This window comes from Arachis ipaensis, chromosome B5, assembly GCF_059453495.1.
Source record: "Arachis ipaensis isolate K30076 ecotype BB chromosome B5, ASM5945349v1, whole genome shotgun sequence".
Lineage (NCBI taxonomy): Eukaryota > Viridiplantae > Streptophyta > Magnoliopsida > Fabales > Fabaceae > Arachis > Arachis ipaensis.
In genome coordinates, this window is record NC_142440.1 from 78,150,191 (window position 1) to 78,164,105 (window position 13,915).

The 13,915-nt window shown below is 42.9% G+C and overlaps 1 non-coding gene across 1 annotated transcript; it reads left to right on the plus strand.

Annotated features, from left to right (window-relative positions):
- The first annotated feature begins 13,474 nt into the window (after positions 1-13,474).
- Positions 13,475-13,578, plus strand: LOC148564699 (small nucleolar RNA R71). Its single transcript, XR_015884067.1, has one exon. It is a non-coding gene; the product is annotated as a small nucleolar RNA R71 (small nucleolar RNA).
- Positions 13,579-13,915: the final 337 nt, after the last annotated feature.

A 13,915-nucleotide genomic window follows, 5' to 3' on the forward strand; every position in this document is an offset into this window, starting at 1 on the left:
TAATACTCTTCCTAGTGATACAGTGCCTAATCCAAGGGAAGAATGCAAGGCCATTCATCTGACAAGTGGTAAGGTAGCAGGTTCAAAAGCAAAGGTTAATGAGGAGGTTGAAAAAAAAGCTCATGAGGAGGATAAGAGCAAGGAAGAGAACACCCCTCCAAGACACCTAGATAACCCTTTTCTGGTTGATCTTGAGAAATATCCGGTGTTGCCTAAAGCACCCGAGTACAAGCCCAATATACCATATCCTTAAAGGTTTCAGAAGGCCTCCAAAGACAAGCAATTTCCCAGATTTTTAAAGGCTTCAGGAAGCTTCAGATTAACATTCCTTTTGTAGAGGCCCTTGAAAAAATGTCTCTTTATGCCAAGTTCATGAAAGAGTTATTAAGATTCCTTTTCCAAATTCTGAGGGGTGTGTGAGAGTTGATCTTATTCAGCCATTAATTCATGAGGTTCTTGAAGCTGAAGAGCCTGATGAGGTTTTAGAACCCCCTTTAGAGGATGATTTACTTGAGATTGATGACTCACTACCTCCAAAGGGGAAGGGCCTCCGAAGCTTAAGTTGAAACCCTTGCCTCCCTCTTTGAAGTATGCATTCCTAGGCGAACATGATTCTTATCCAGTGATCATTAGCTCCTCTTTGAGGCATGAAGAAGAGGAAGCACTACTTGAAGTGCTCAAGAGTCATAAAACGACTCTTGGATGGACCATTAGTGATTTGAAAAAGATTAGTCTAGCTAAGTGTATGCACAAGATCTTGCTTGAGGATGATACTAAACCGATGCTGCAACCACAAAGGTGACTAAATCCAACCATAAAAGAGGTGATCCAAAAAAAAGTAATAAAGCTTTGGGAAGCCAGGATAATTTACCCAATTTCGGATAGTCTGTGGGTGAGTCCTGTGCAAGCGGTTCCCAAGAAAGGAGGGATGACAGTGATCAAGAATAAGAAGAATGAGCTTATTCCCACAAGGACTGTCACATGGTGGCGTATGTGTGTTGATTTCAAAAGGCGCAATAATGCAATAAGAAAGGATCAATTTCCCTTGCCTTTCATTGATCAGATGCTTGAGAGGTTGCCGGTCATGCTTTTTACTATTTTCTAGATGGATATTCTGGCTATAATTAGATTCCCCTTCGCGGTATTTACTTACCAGAGGATGACATTTAGACTGTGTAATGCCCTAGCAACTTTTTAGAAGTATATGCTTTTCATATTTTTTGACATGGTTGAAAAGTTCATTGAGGTATTTATGGATGATTTTTTTGTATTTGGTAATTCTTTTGATTTTTGCCTGTGAGACCTTTCCTTGGTCTTGAAATGGTACCAAGAAACAAAGCTTGTTTTGAATTGCAAAAAAATTTCATTTTATGGTAATTGAAGGTATTATTCTTGGACACTGTATTTCAAGTAAAGGAATTGAAGTTGATAAAGCTAAGATGGAGGTAATTGGAAAATTACCACCACCCACTAATGCAAAGGCAATCTAGAGTTTCTTGGGACATGCAAGATTTTATAGAATATTTATAAAGAATTTTTCTAAAACTACTAAACCTTTGAGCAACCTCTTGGTTGCGGACATTCCTTTTAATTTTGACAATGATTGTTTGCATGACTTTGAAACTCCAAAAGCTAGACTTGTCTTTGCTCCTGCTCATACCCTTGCTCGAACTGTCCGATCCGGGATGTTTAGACGACAAGTCAACCGACCTCTTCAGGTCAGGATTATCCGACCTCTTCTCAAAGAGCTCGGCCAAATTGCCAGGAAAAGCCCAAATAGGTCCCAAACAGAGGAACACGACCCAAATCCAAAGGCAGTCCAAGCCTACAGAGATAAGGGCAGTTCCCTTGAAGATAAGATGACCTCACTCAAGGATAAGATAAGATAAGATAACTATCTTATCTCCAGAAAGGTCACTCTTCATCATTATAAATACACTGGAGCACCCAGGTATAACTCATACTCTAATTCTACTAAAAACCTGCTTAATACCCTTTCTAACTTAAGCATCGGAGTCCCTTGCAGGTTCCACCACCCTCTGGTGACAAAGGATCAGCAGCATCGCCAGCTCAACAAGTCGGACACGACATTCCCGGCCGCCGTTCACAAACCGAACACGTCATCTCCAATCAGCAAAGAAGATCTCGTTCGAGATCGACCCACAGTTTCAGGTAACCCTTGGAACATTGGCGCCGTTGCCGGGGACCTGAAAGTCATCCCATCATCATGGTGGACAACCTTGACAATGACCACAACTCTGATTTGGAGAACAGAACGCCGCATAAGAATGCGGAGGTCACAATAGACGACACTTCTCAACCTAACAAAGACAAGAATTCACCAAACACGGAAACCATGGAGGCACTTCAGGACCGCTTAAAATAACTCAAAAAAGAGGTCGAGTATCAACGGGAAGCTGAGAGAGACCTATGAAGGGAAGCTAGGCGACGTCGTGAACTAGAGGAAAAGCTCTTAAAGATCGAAGCCGATCTCAAAGCTAAAAATACCAGATCCAGCCACGAAGATAGCTCCCGCAAAGACCAAGACCTGTTCACCAAGGAGATTATGAAGGCCAAAATCCCAAAAGACTTCAAACTTCCTGACATGACTCTATACGATGGCACGACAGACCCCGGCCATCATCTTAGAAATTTCTGAAGCAGGATGTATCTCACTGACGCCTCAGACGCAACTCGGTGTAAAGCCTTCCCCACTACTCTGCCAAAGACGGCAATTAAGTGGTTCGACAACCTGCCCCCCAAGTCCATCTCAAGCTTTGACGACCTGGCTAAAAAATTCCTAGCCAGATTCTCCATCCAGAAGGATAAAACTAAACATGCCCCAAGTCTACTAGGGATCAAGCAAGGAGATCTGGAAAGCCTTCGCAATTACATGGAAAGATTCAACAAGGCATGTTTGGATAAACAAAATTTTCCAACAGAAGCAGCCATTATGGGCCTCATCAATGGCTTACGTGAGAGACCCTTTAGTCAATCTGTTCCGAGGGTTACCTGAAACTGGAGGTCGATCTCGGACGAGATCTTCTATACTGGTCGGAGCCGACGTGTCCAGTCGGTGAATGACGTCCGGAGCGGGTGCGTCTGATTTGTTGGATTGGCTGTACTGTTGATCCTTCGTCACCGGAAGGTGGGGGGTACCTGCAAGAGACTCCGATGCTTAAGTTAGCATGGGTATTAAGCAGGTTTTTTGTAGAATCAGAGTATGAGTTATACCTGGGTGCTCCAGTGTATTTATAGTGGTTGTAGAGTGACCTTTCTAGATAATATAAGTTAGTTATCTTATCTTATCTTTATCTTTGAGTTGAGGTCAGCTTATCTTCAAGGGAACCGCCCTTATCTCTATAGGCTTGGACGGCCTATGGATTTGGGTCGTGTTCCTCTATTTGGGCCCTTTATTGGGCTTTCCTGTCGATTTGGCCGACCTCTTTGAGAAGAGGTCGAATAGCCTGACTTGAAGAGGTCGGTCGCTTTGTCGCCAATCATCCCGGGTCGGGTAACTTGACCCAGGGTATGAACAGTGCCCCTGCTTGAGCTCGGTCTTTTTGTTGAGGTCGAGTCTTTGACTTCGGTCCTTCTCTAACGAAGCCGAACTCAAGCATTTTGTCGATTTCTTCCTTTTGTAGAATCTTTTGAATGTAGAATGTTTTTTCTCTAAAAGAGCGCGCTTTTGTATTAGCGCTTTGTCCTGGGGAACTTGCGAGGGTTTAATACCCTAATTAATATTAATTGCCCCGTTTTTCCTTTGGCTCTTTATTTTGACTTTTGAAAACTTAGAAACGGTTTCTCTTCTTTTCTCTTTCGTAACTTCTTCACCATTTTCCTCCATTTTTCTCGTTCTCTGTTTTTTGCCTATGATTCTTCTTTTCCTACGTTGCGGCGTCGCTTGTCGATTCTCGGGACAACTTTCATTTTTACATCTCCTTGAAGCTTTTCTCTTCTCTAGGTGAGTTCCATTTGTACTTTCTTTCTCTTTCGCTGCTTTGGCTTTTTGTAATTAAGTTGCGATTTTGCTTTGAGGGAAGTTTGGATCTTTCTGCTTTTATTGTGCCTGGTTACTGTCGTAATGCGTGCTCTGAAGTTTTCTCATCCTTTTGTAAGAATCTTTTCGCCTTTCCTATTGCTTTAATGTGCCTAGGGCTTCTGCATGTTATTTCTCGTTTGTACTTTTGATGATAATTTGTTTGATTCTGGAAAAAAGGCTGTGTCTTTGATGATTTCTGTTTGGTATGCTCGGTGTTGGTGTTTGTTCTTTGCTGATGATTTTTTGCTTGATTTCGAAAAAGTTTACGCCTTTCCGCTTGGCCATTTCTGATAAACTGTAGAAATAGTGCTTTCTTCTGATAAACTGTATGAGAGTGGACCTTTTGCATTTTTGCTTTCTTTTGTTTTCTTTCTGGATTTTATTTTGATGAGTGCTGGGATGTAGGCCGTAGATATAACTTGAAAACCTTGCCTGTTTACTGCCTCCAAGGGATGTCCCAAGACCTTTGTCTTGAGTCTTGGGGTTTTCCCTTTTTGTTTATCCGCCCGTCGAGATGTTTTGCCCTCTGTCCGAGATGTTTTTGAGTAATCCATTCTTTTTTTCTTTTTGTAGGATTTAGTTGACCTCATGTCTTCCCGAAATAACATTGTAGAGATGCCTTCCCAAGTCCCTGCGGGTATGGTCGATTGGGTGGACTCCATGGTTCTCATGTGTGTCTCGCTGGTTGATTCTGAGTTTTGTGCTCAGCTTAGGCAGTTTCATAGTGTCTGTAGTGATTCTGGTGATGAGAAGAACTACGAGCTTGTTCCTCCTTCTTCTGACGAGAGAGTCTGCTTCTCGACTCGAGTTGTTGACAATCGCCCCTTCTTTTATGCTTACGATTTTTTCTTTGGTCAACTGGGTATTACCCTTCCTTTTACTCCATTTGAAACCGACCTGTTATGGTCTTGTAATGTTGCCCCTTCTCAACTTCACCCCAATTCCTGGGGTTTCATAAAATTTTTCCAATTGCTGTGCGATGGTTTTGGTATTCCTGCTTCCCAATCTCTCTTTTTCTATCTGTTTGTCTTGACTAAGCCCGGTGTAGTAAAAAAGAAGTCGGCCTGGGTCTCCTTTCGTTCTACCCAGGGGAAAAAAGTTTTTTCCATGTTTGACGAGTTGTTCCATGATTTTAAAAACTACTTTTTCAAGGTCCGAGCTATTGAAGGAACTCGACCCTTTTTTCTAGATGAGAATGACGAACCTGCTTTTCCCTTGGAATGGCAAAAAGATGTGAGGGTCTCCAGGTATTCGTGGGAAATGTTGGATGAGGCTGAGCGAGCCTTTGTGACTATCTTGGAAGAACGCTGGGGTCAACCTCCCCATCTTGACACAAAGAAATTTCTAACCAATCCTGCTCTTCTTCAAACTGAACAGGGTATCTTGTGTTTCTTTTATTATTTTGTTTATGTTGCTTGTAGCTGTCTTTTCCGACTTATTCGACTTGTAGCTGAGTTTTCTGTTTTGTTTGCAGAGGCCATGAAGAATAATGAATCCATGAAAGCTTATAAGAGGGCGCAGAGGGCGACTGCTGCCAGAAATGCTGCTGCCCAGGCGGCTGGGGAGGGATCCTCCCAAGTGCGCGAGAAGCCATCGGTGCAGAGTTCTGCCGGGGTGAAGAAGGTGATCCCTACACCCCGAGTTCGTTTGGCAGATCCTCACGTCACCTCTGCTGCTCCTTCTGTTGCTCCTCCCAATAAAAAACAAAAGCCTGCTGAGCCCTTTGACCTCGATGCTCCAGATTTTAATGCTATTGAGTTCGTGGATCAACAAATCGGTCCTTATTGCACTCTCTCCATGGACGTTGTGTCTATCCTCCATCACTTGGAATTCATGGCCCAAAATAATGTGAAGATGGCGTACATGTCGGCTGCCATATATCGAACTGCTCAGAATCTCCCTCTCCACGCTACTAAAGCGTTTATGGAGGAGGCAAAACAGGAGTTTGATCGAATGAAGGAGCTGAAGGAGGAGCTTGAGACGAAGGTAGCCAAGCTGGAGAAGGACTTGAAGAATGAGGAGGCGAGTTCCCAGTCATTGGCGGCTTCTTTGAGATTGGCTGAGGACGTAGTCCTGATGCATAAGGATAGTTATGTTACCTCTTATCGAGAGGTGCTGCGCCTGAGGGAGGAGCTCGACCATGCCCGGGAAGATTATTCTGAGCTTCAGGGTCATCTCATTGGCAGCGTGACTGCTGCTTATGAGAACTTGAAGGATCAAGTTCGGGTCATTGCTCTCGAGGCCGACCTTACCCTTTTTAGCCTGGATAATATTGTCAGGGATGGTAAGATTGTTCCTGATGATGAGGGTGATGATGATGATGTCGTTCCTCCTGTGTCTTCTACCAAAGTGCCGACCTCTTTGGTTCCCCCCGCTGTGCCCGACCCGGATTGCCAGATCCTGAATCGGGAGGATGGAACTGTGGATGCTGTGCCGATCCAGACTCGCCCTCCTTCTCCTTGTCCTGATGCTGTCAAGAAAGCCCCTGATGCTTGTTGATCTTTTCTTAAAATTTTGTGTAGTTGGCCCGGCTTGTGGGCTTTTTAGAACTCTTTTATTTATTTGCTGATACTTCTTAGTTGCTTATCTAGCAACTTTTTATTTTGAAAAACAAACAATAGCCTGCTATCTTTTTGATAGTAGTCTTTGGTGGCCTTTCGAGGCCTTATAACTCTGTAAAAAGTAATCTTTTGTCTAGGCATCTTTTCTGTTTTCTGCTGATGTTGAAATCTTGCGGCTCGACCTTCTTGGGTTATTTTTGTCATGTTATTTGTAGCTTGAATCCTTTGAGGTCATGGTTGTAGGGGTCCAACTTGTTTCTTTGGTTTCTTTGATTTGTATGCTTTCGTTGGTCCCCTTCTAAGCTATTCTCGTAATCCTGTGTCTTGGACCTTTGCTAGGTCTCCTTCAGGGATTACTTTTATGACTTTCCAGTTGTAGGAGTCTGACTTCATTAGGTCGGTCTTTTTTAAGTTATTTATAGTCCTCTTTCTTGGATCTTTGTCAGATCTCTTTCAGGGGCTACTTTGATAACTTTTAAGTAGTAGGAGTCCAACTTGGTTATACCGGTCTCCTTTAAGTTATTTTTGTAGTCCTCTTTCTTGGATCTTTGTCAGATCTCTTTCAAGGACTATTTTGATAACTTTTAAGTAGTAGGAGTCCGACTTGGTTATACCAGTCTCCTTTAAGTTATTTTTGTAGTTCTCTTTCTTGGATCTTTGTCAAATCTCTTTCAGGGACTATTTTGATAACTTTTAAGTAGTAGGAGTCCGACTTGGTTATACCGGTCTCCTTTAGGTTATTTTTGTAGTCCTCTTTCTTGGATCTTTGTCAGATCTCTTTCAGGGACTATTTTGATAACTTTTAATTTTGGGCTAACTTTTTTATGTCGAGCCCTTCTAAGTTAAAGTAATCCTCTTTAATAGGGTTGGCCAGACCTCTTTCCAGGGTTTACTTATAACTTGGGTTGACTTGGTCCGACTTCTCAACGTCGGCCAGTCTTTAAGTTATTATTTTAGCAATCCGCAAGACCTCGTCAGGCTCTTTTTTAGATCACTTTCGATAACTTCTTACATTATTCTGTGTTCATCTTTGCCAATTTGTAGAAAGTGGTTTTCATCTCTAGATCGTCCTTTGGGTGAATCGCGTTTTCACCTTTATCGGACGGTTGTCTTTGTCGTGATCGTGCAGTGAAATGGTTTTTCACTTTCTGCCGATCTGTTGCTTTATAATCGGACGATGAATACTTCAGATTAATGCATCTTGAAATCTTTGTAGAATATCTAAAATGTATTTTATTCAAAGAAAGAATGCAAATATATACATATGGGATTGTCTGAGTCTCAACTTGGTGCCTCATTAAAAAACCTTTTCAGGAAAAACAGTGCGTCCAATGATGAGATCCTTTATCCTTTCTAACTGTAGTACCTTCTGAGGTTGCAGGCGTGCCATGACCTGGGAAGCTCTCGTCCATCGAGTTTGGACAGTCTGTAGTAGCCCTTTCCGAGTACTTCTACAACTCGGTAGGGTCCTTTCCAGTTTGCTGCCAGCTTTCCCTCTCCTGGTTGAATTGTTCCAATATCATTTCGAATTAGGATGAGATCATTCTCTGCAAAACTTCTTGGCACTACCTTTTGATTATATCTGGAAGCCATTCGGCGTTTTAGAGCTTCTTCCCTGATCCGGGCTCTTTCTTGGATTTCGGGTAACAAGTCGAGCTCTTCTCTCTGGAGTTGGGGGTTTGCTCCCTCATTGTAGTGAACTACTCTAAGTGACCCTTCTTCAATCTCTACTGGAACCATCGCCTCTATTCCGTATGCTAATTGGAAGGGGGATTCCTTCGTGGTGGAATGTGGCGTTGTTCGGTATGCCCACAGGACCTGTGGAAGCTCTTCTGCCCAGGCTCCCTTTGCATCTTGTAATCTCCGTTTTAATCCAGCCAATATGACTTTGTTAGCAGCTTCGGCCTGCCCATTGGCTTGTGGATGTTCGACGGAGGTGTACTGGTGCTTTATATTCAAGTCGGCTACTAGTTTTCTGAAGCCTGCATCTGTGAATTGGGTGCCATTGTCTGTGGTTATTGAATATGGAACCCCGAATTGTTTTGGTGTGGAACACCAAACTTAGCTCCTCGCAATACAGGGGAAACAACTTGCGATACTTATTGAAATAAAGATGAAAAGGAAACTACCTGAGGTTGGGTTGCCTCCCAACAGAGCGCTCTTTTATCGTCGCTAGCTCGACGGTTCCTCCTTTACTTGAGATGGTAATTCACTCTGGGGTTTTTCCCCATGTTGCCTAGATAATGCTTGAGTCTTTGTCTGTTCACTGTAAAAGTCCTCTCTGAACCTTCATCCATGATTTCGATGTGTCCATATGGTGAAACTTTTGTGACAAGAAAGGGTCCGGACCACCTTGATTTGAGTTTTCCTGGGAATAGTCTCAATTTGGAATTGTAAAGGAGTACTCGCTGCCCCTTTTCGAAACTCCTGGGTGCAGGATGCAGGTCATGTCTTCTCTTTGCCTTCTCTTTATACATCTTGGTATTTTCATAGGCTTGTGACCTGAATTCCTCCATCTTTTGCAGCTGTAAGATCCTTTTTGCACCAGCAGCAATGCTGTCAAAATTTAATATCTTGATAGCCCAGAGAGCCTTGTGTTCCAGCTCCAGTGGTAAATGACAAGCTTTCCCATACACTAGTTGATATGGGGACATTCCCAGTGGTGTTTTGAATGCTGTTCTGTATGCCCAAAGAGCATCATCCAGCTTCTTCGACCAATCCTTTCTTGATGCACCCACAGTCTTTTCTAGGATCCTCTTTAGCTCTCTGTTGGATATCTCAATTTGTCCACTTGTTTGGGGATGGTAGGGCGTGGCTACCTTGTGTTTTACCCCATATCATAGGAGAAGAGCTTCTAGTGGTTTATTACAAAAATGGCTCCCTCCATCACTGATGAGTGCTCGTGGGACTCCAAACCGGCTAAAGATATTCTTCCTGAGGAAGTTCATGACTACACTGTTATCATTCGTTGGGGTTGAAATAGCTTCTACCCACTTGGAAACATAATCCACTGCTACCAGGATGTACTTGTTTGCATATGAGGTTGGGAATGGTCCCATGAAATCGATTCCCCACACATCAAACAATTCCAGTTCCAAGATGAAATTTTGTGCCATCTCATTTCTTTTAGGCAAGTTTCCAGATCTTTGGCATTCATTGCAGCTCTTTACTAGTTCTTTGGCATCCTTGAAAAGAGTGGGCCAAAAGAATCCGCTTTGTAACACCTTAGCTGCAGTTCTATCCCCTCCAAAGTGGCCTCCATAGCATGAGCCGTGGCAATTCCATAGGACCTCTCGTCCTTCTTCTTCCGAAACACATCTTCTAAGGATTCCATCTGAACACTTCATGAATAGATATGGCTCATCGCAGACAAAGTACTTTGCATCATTCATGAGCTTCCTTTTTTGATGTTTATTGATCTTTGGAGGCAATGCCCCAGTTGCCTTGAAGTTGGCAATGTCTGCGAACCATGGTGCTTTGTGAACTATCATCAACTGCTCATCAGGGAAGAACTCGTTCACACTTGTATCAGGTGTTCCACCTTTATCATAAGGAATCCTGGATAGGTGATCTGCTACCTTGTTCTCCACTCCTTTCTTATCTCTGATTTCAATATTGAATTCCTGCAACAATAAGATCCATCTTATTAGTCTTGGCTTTGATTCTTGCTTGGCAAACAAATATTTAAGTGCTGTGTGATCTGTAAAAACAATCACTTTAGCACCAATGAGGTACGATCTAAACTTGTCAAATGCAAAAACTATTGCCAGCAACTCCTTTTCAGTAGTGGTATAATTTCTTTGAGTATCATTAAGGACTTTGCTCGCATAGTATATCACATGGACTAAGTTATCTTTCCTCTGTCCCAACACTGCCCCAACTGCAAAATCAGATGCGTCACACATCAATTTAAATGGTAAATTCCAATCAGGTAGGGAAATGATAGGAGTAGAGGACAACCTCATTTTCAAATTTTCAAAGGCTAACATGCATGTTTCATCAAAGATAAATAGTGTATCAGATACAATGAGATTGCTTAAGGGCTTGGCTATCTTTGAAAAATCTTTAATAAACCTTCTGTAAAAACCAGCATGCCCTAAAAAGCTCCTAATTGCCCTGACATCACTGGGTGGAGGTAGTTTTTCAATAAGTTCTACTTTGGCTCTGTCAACCTCAATGCCTTGGTTAGAAACTTTGTGACCAAGGACTATTCCTCCTGTCACCATAAAGTGACATTTCTCCCAGTTCAAGACCAGATTGGTCTCTTGGCATCTTTTCAATACCAAGGCGAGGTGATGTAGGCAACTAGGAAAGGAATCTCTGAATACCGAGAAGTCATCCATAAAAACTTCAATGAATTTTTCTATTATATCTGAAAAGATAGAAAGCATGCAGTGTTGGAAAGTCGCAGGTGTATTACATAGCCCAAATGGCATATGCCTGTAGGCAAACACTCCATATGGGCAAGTGAATGAGGTTTTCTCTTGATCTCTGGGATCAACCACTATTTGGTTATATCCTGAAAAACCGTCGAGAAAACAATAATAAGCGTGCCCTGCGAGTCTTTCCAACATCTGATCCATGAATGGAAGGGGGAAATGATCTTTTCGTGTAGCCTCATTGAGCTTCCTGTAGTCTATGCACATCCGCCATCCTGTGACTGTCCTTGTAGGAATTAGTTCGTTCTTCTCATTGGGAACCACGGTAATTCCTCCCTTTTTTGGGACAACATGCACGAGGCTAACCCAGGGGCTGTCTGAGATTGGGTATATTACCCCTCCCTGCCATAACTTCATAACTTCTTTCTGTACCACTTCCTTCATGATTTGGTTCAACCTCCTTTGGGATTGAATGGATGGTTTGGCATCATCTTCCAGCAGTATCTTGTGCATGCATATGGCCGAACTTATCCCTTTCAAGTCAGCAAGAGTCCATCCAATGGCATCTTTGTGGTTTCGCAGTACTTTGAGTAGTTCATCCTCTTGATCTTGGCTGAGGCATGAGCTTATGATTACTGGGTAATTTTCATCTTCTCCTAAGTATGCATATTTGAGGGAGGGTGGTAGTGCTTTGAGTTTAAGTTTGGGTGTTTTTGACTTTTCATTCTCTTCCTTTGGTGCACCTTGTATTTGAATCTCTACTGTTGCAACCTCTTCACTAAACGTAGACTCCTCCTCTATTAAACCTTCAGGTTCTTCTTCTTCAAACTTTCCTGCACTGCATCTTCAAGTGAGTCCAACCTCATACACTCTCCCAATTGCTCTGGTGGGTAACTCATGGCCTTGAACACATTGATCGTCATCTTTTCATTGTGTAATCTCAGGGTGAGATCTCCTTTTGTACATCAATGACAGCTCCAGCAGTGGCCAAGAATGGCCTTCCCAGGATGATGGAAGCCTTGGCTTCCTCCTGCATGTCCAGCACTACAAAGTCTGCTGGGAAGATAAAATCTCCCACTTTCACCAGCAAATCTTCTACGATGCCATGCGGGAACTTGAACGATCGGTCTGCCAATTGTAAGGCCATCTTTGTTGGTTTAGCTTCCTCAATCTTCATCTTTCTCATCATAGCTACCGACATCAAATTGATGCTGGCTCTTAAGTCACAAAGAGCCTTTTCCACTGTGATTTCCCCTATAATACAAGGGATCTGAAAACTCCCGGGATCCTTCAATTTCTGGGGTAGTTTGTGCTGAATGATAGCACTACATTCTTCGGTTAATATCACAGTCTCGTTGTTCTTCCATCTTCTTTTATTAGTCATTAGCTCCTTTAAAAACTTGGCGTAGAGTGGCATTTGTTCTATTGCTTCAGCAAAGGGTATGTTGATTTGTAGTTTCTTGAAGATCTCCAAAAATCTCGAAAACTGGTTGTCATCCCCCTTCTTCTTTAATTGCTGAGGATATGGGACTCTTGGTACGTCTGGCTTCAGTACTCCTTCCCCTTTTTGTGAACTCAGATTAGGAACTTGAGCTCCATCCTGCTCTTCTTCCTCTTTATCTGAGTCCTTTTCTTGTGGTTTCTGGGGGGTTTCCTTCAGTTCCTTCCCACTCCGAAGGGTGATAGCCTGACACTCCTTCCTTTGTGTTGAGCTAGTATTGCTGCGAAGGTTGTGGCTGGAAATTTGCTTGAATAAGTAGCCAATTTGTGTCTCAAGTTTCTTGATGGCAGCATTCTGATTCTGCATATTGGACATCACTTCTTCGCGGAACGTTTTACTATCTTGAATCTCTTTGCCTATGCCTTCAAGTAGATTCTCAATCCTTGAGAGTCTGTCATCAAATGATTGTAGATCGTGATTAGAGGTGGAAGGATGAGGTAAGTTATTTTGGTTTTGATGTGGATTTGGAGAGGTGTTGTTCTTGGGGTGTTGATATGGTCTAGATGTGAAATGTTGGTGGCTTGCATTGTTGGGATTTGGGCGTCTTTGATCAAGGCTTTGGTCTTGTTAATTTCCCCACCCAAAGTTTGGGTGATTCCTCCATCCAGGGTTGTAGGTCTTGGAGTATGGATCATGGTTTTGCCTAGGTGAATTCCCAATGTAGTTAGCTTGCTCCTGACTACCTTCTGCTTCTTCATTCACTCCTTCTTGGGTTGTTGATGAAGTGGAGATTGCTGCTACTTGGTTCCTCTCCATCTTCTTGGTGAGGTCAGCCAGAGCATCTACATTGTTTAGCTCCATCACTCCTCTCGTGTTTCCTCTTTCGGAAGCATAGAAGTAGTCATTCTCTGCTACAGTTTCAATGACATCTATGGCCTCCTCAATGGTCTTCTTCTTGTTCAAAGATCCTCCGGATGAATGGTCTACGGCCTTCTTTGACTCATAAGAGAGCCCTTCATAGAAAATGTGCAACTGCACCCATTCGTTGAACATGTCAGGTGGACACCTCCTTGTCAGGTCCTTAAACCTCTCCCATGCTTCATACAGAGTCTCACCATCTTGTTGCCTGAAAGTTTGAACCTCAGCTCTCTGCCTATTGATTCGTTGAGGGGGTAGAATCTTGCTAAGAATTTGTTCACTACATCTTCCCAAGTTGTCAAGCTCTCCTTCGGGAAAGACTCCAACCACTTGGCTGCCTTATCCTTGAGTGAGAATGGAAATAAGAGCAGTCTATAGGCGTCAGGATGAACACCATTAGACTTCACTGTGTCACATATTCTCAGAAAGGTGGTTAGATGTTGATTGGGGTCCTCTTGGACACTCCCTCCGAACGAACAGTTGTTCTGAACAAGGGTGATGAGCTGTGGCTTCAGTTCAAAATTGTTGGCGTGGATGGTTGGCTTTTGAATGCTACTTCCATAGTTTCCTGGGT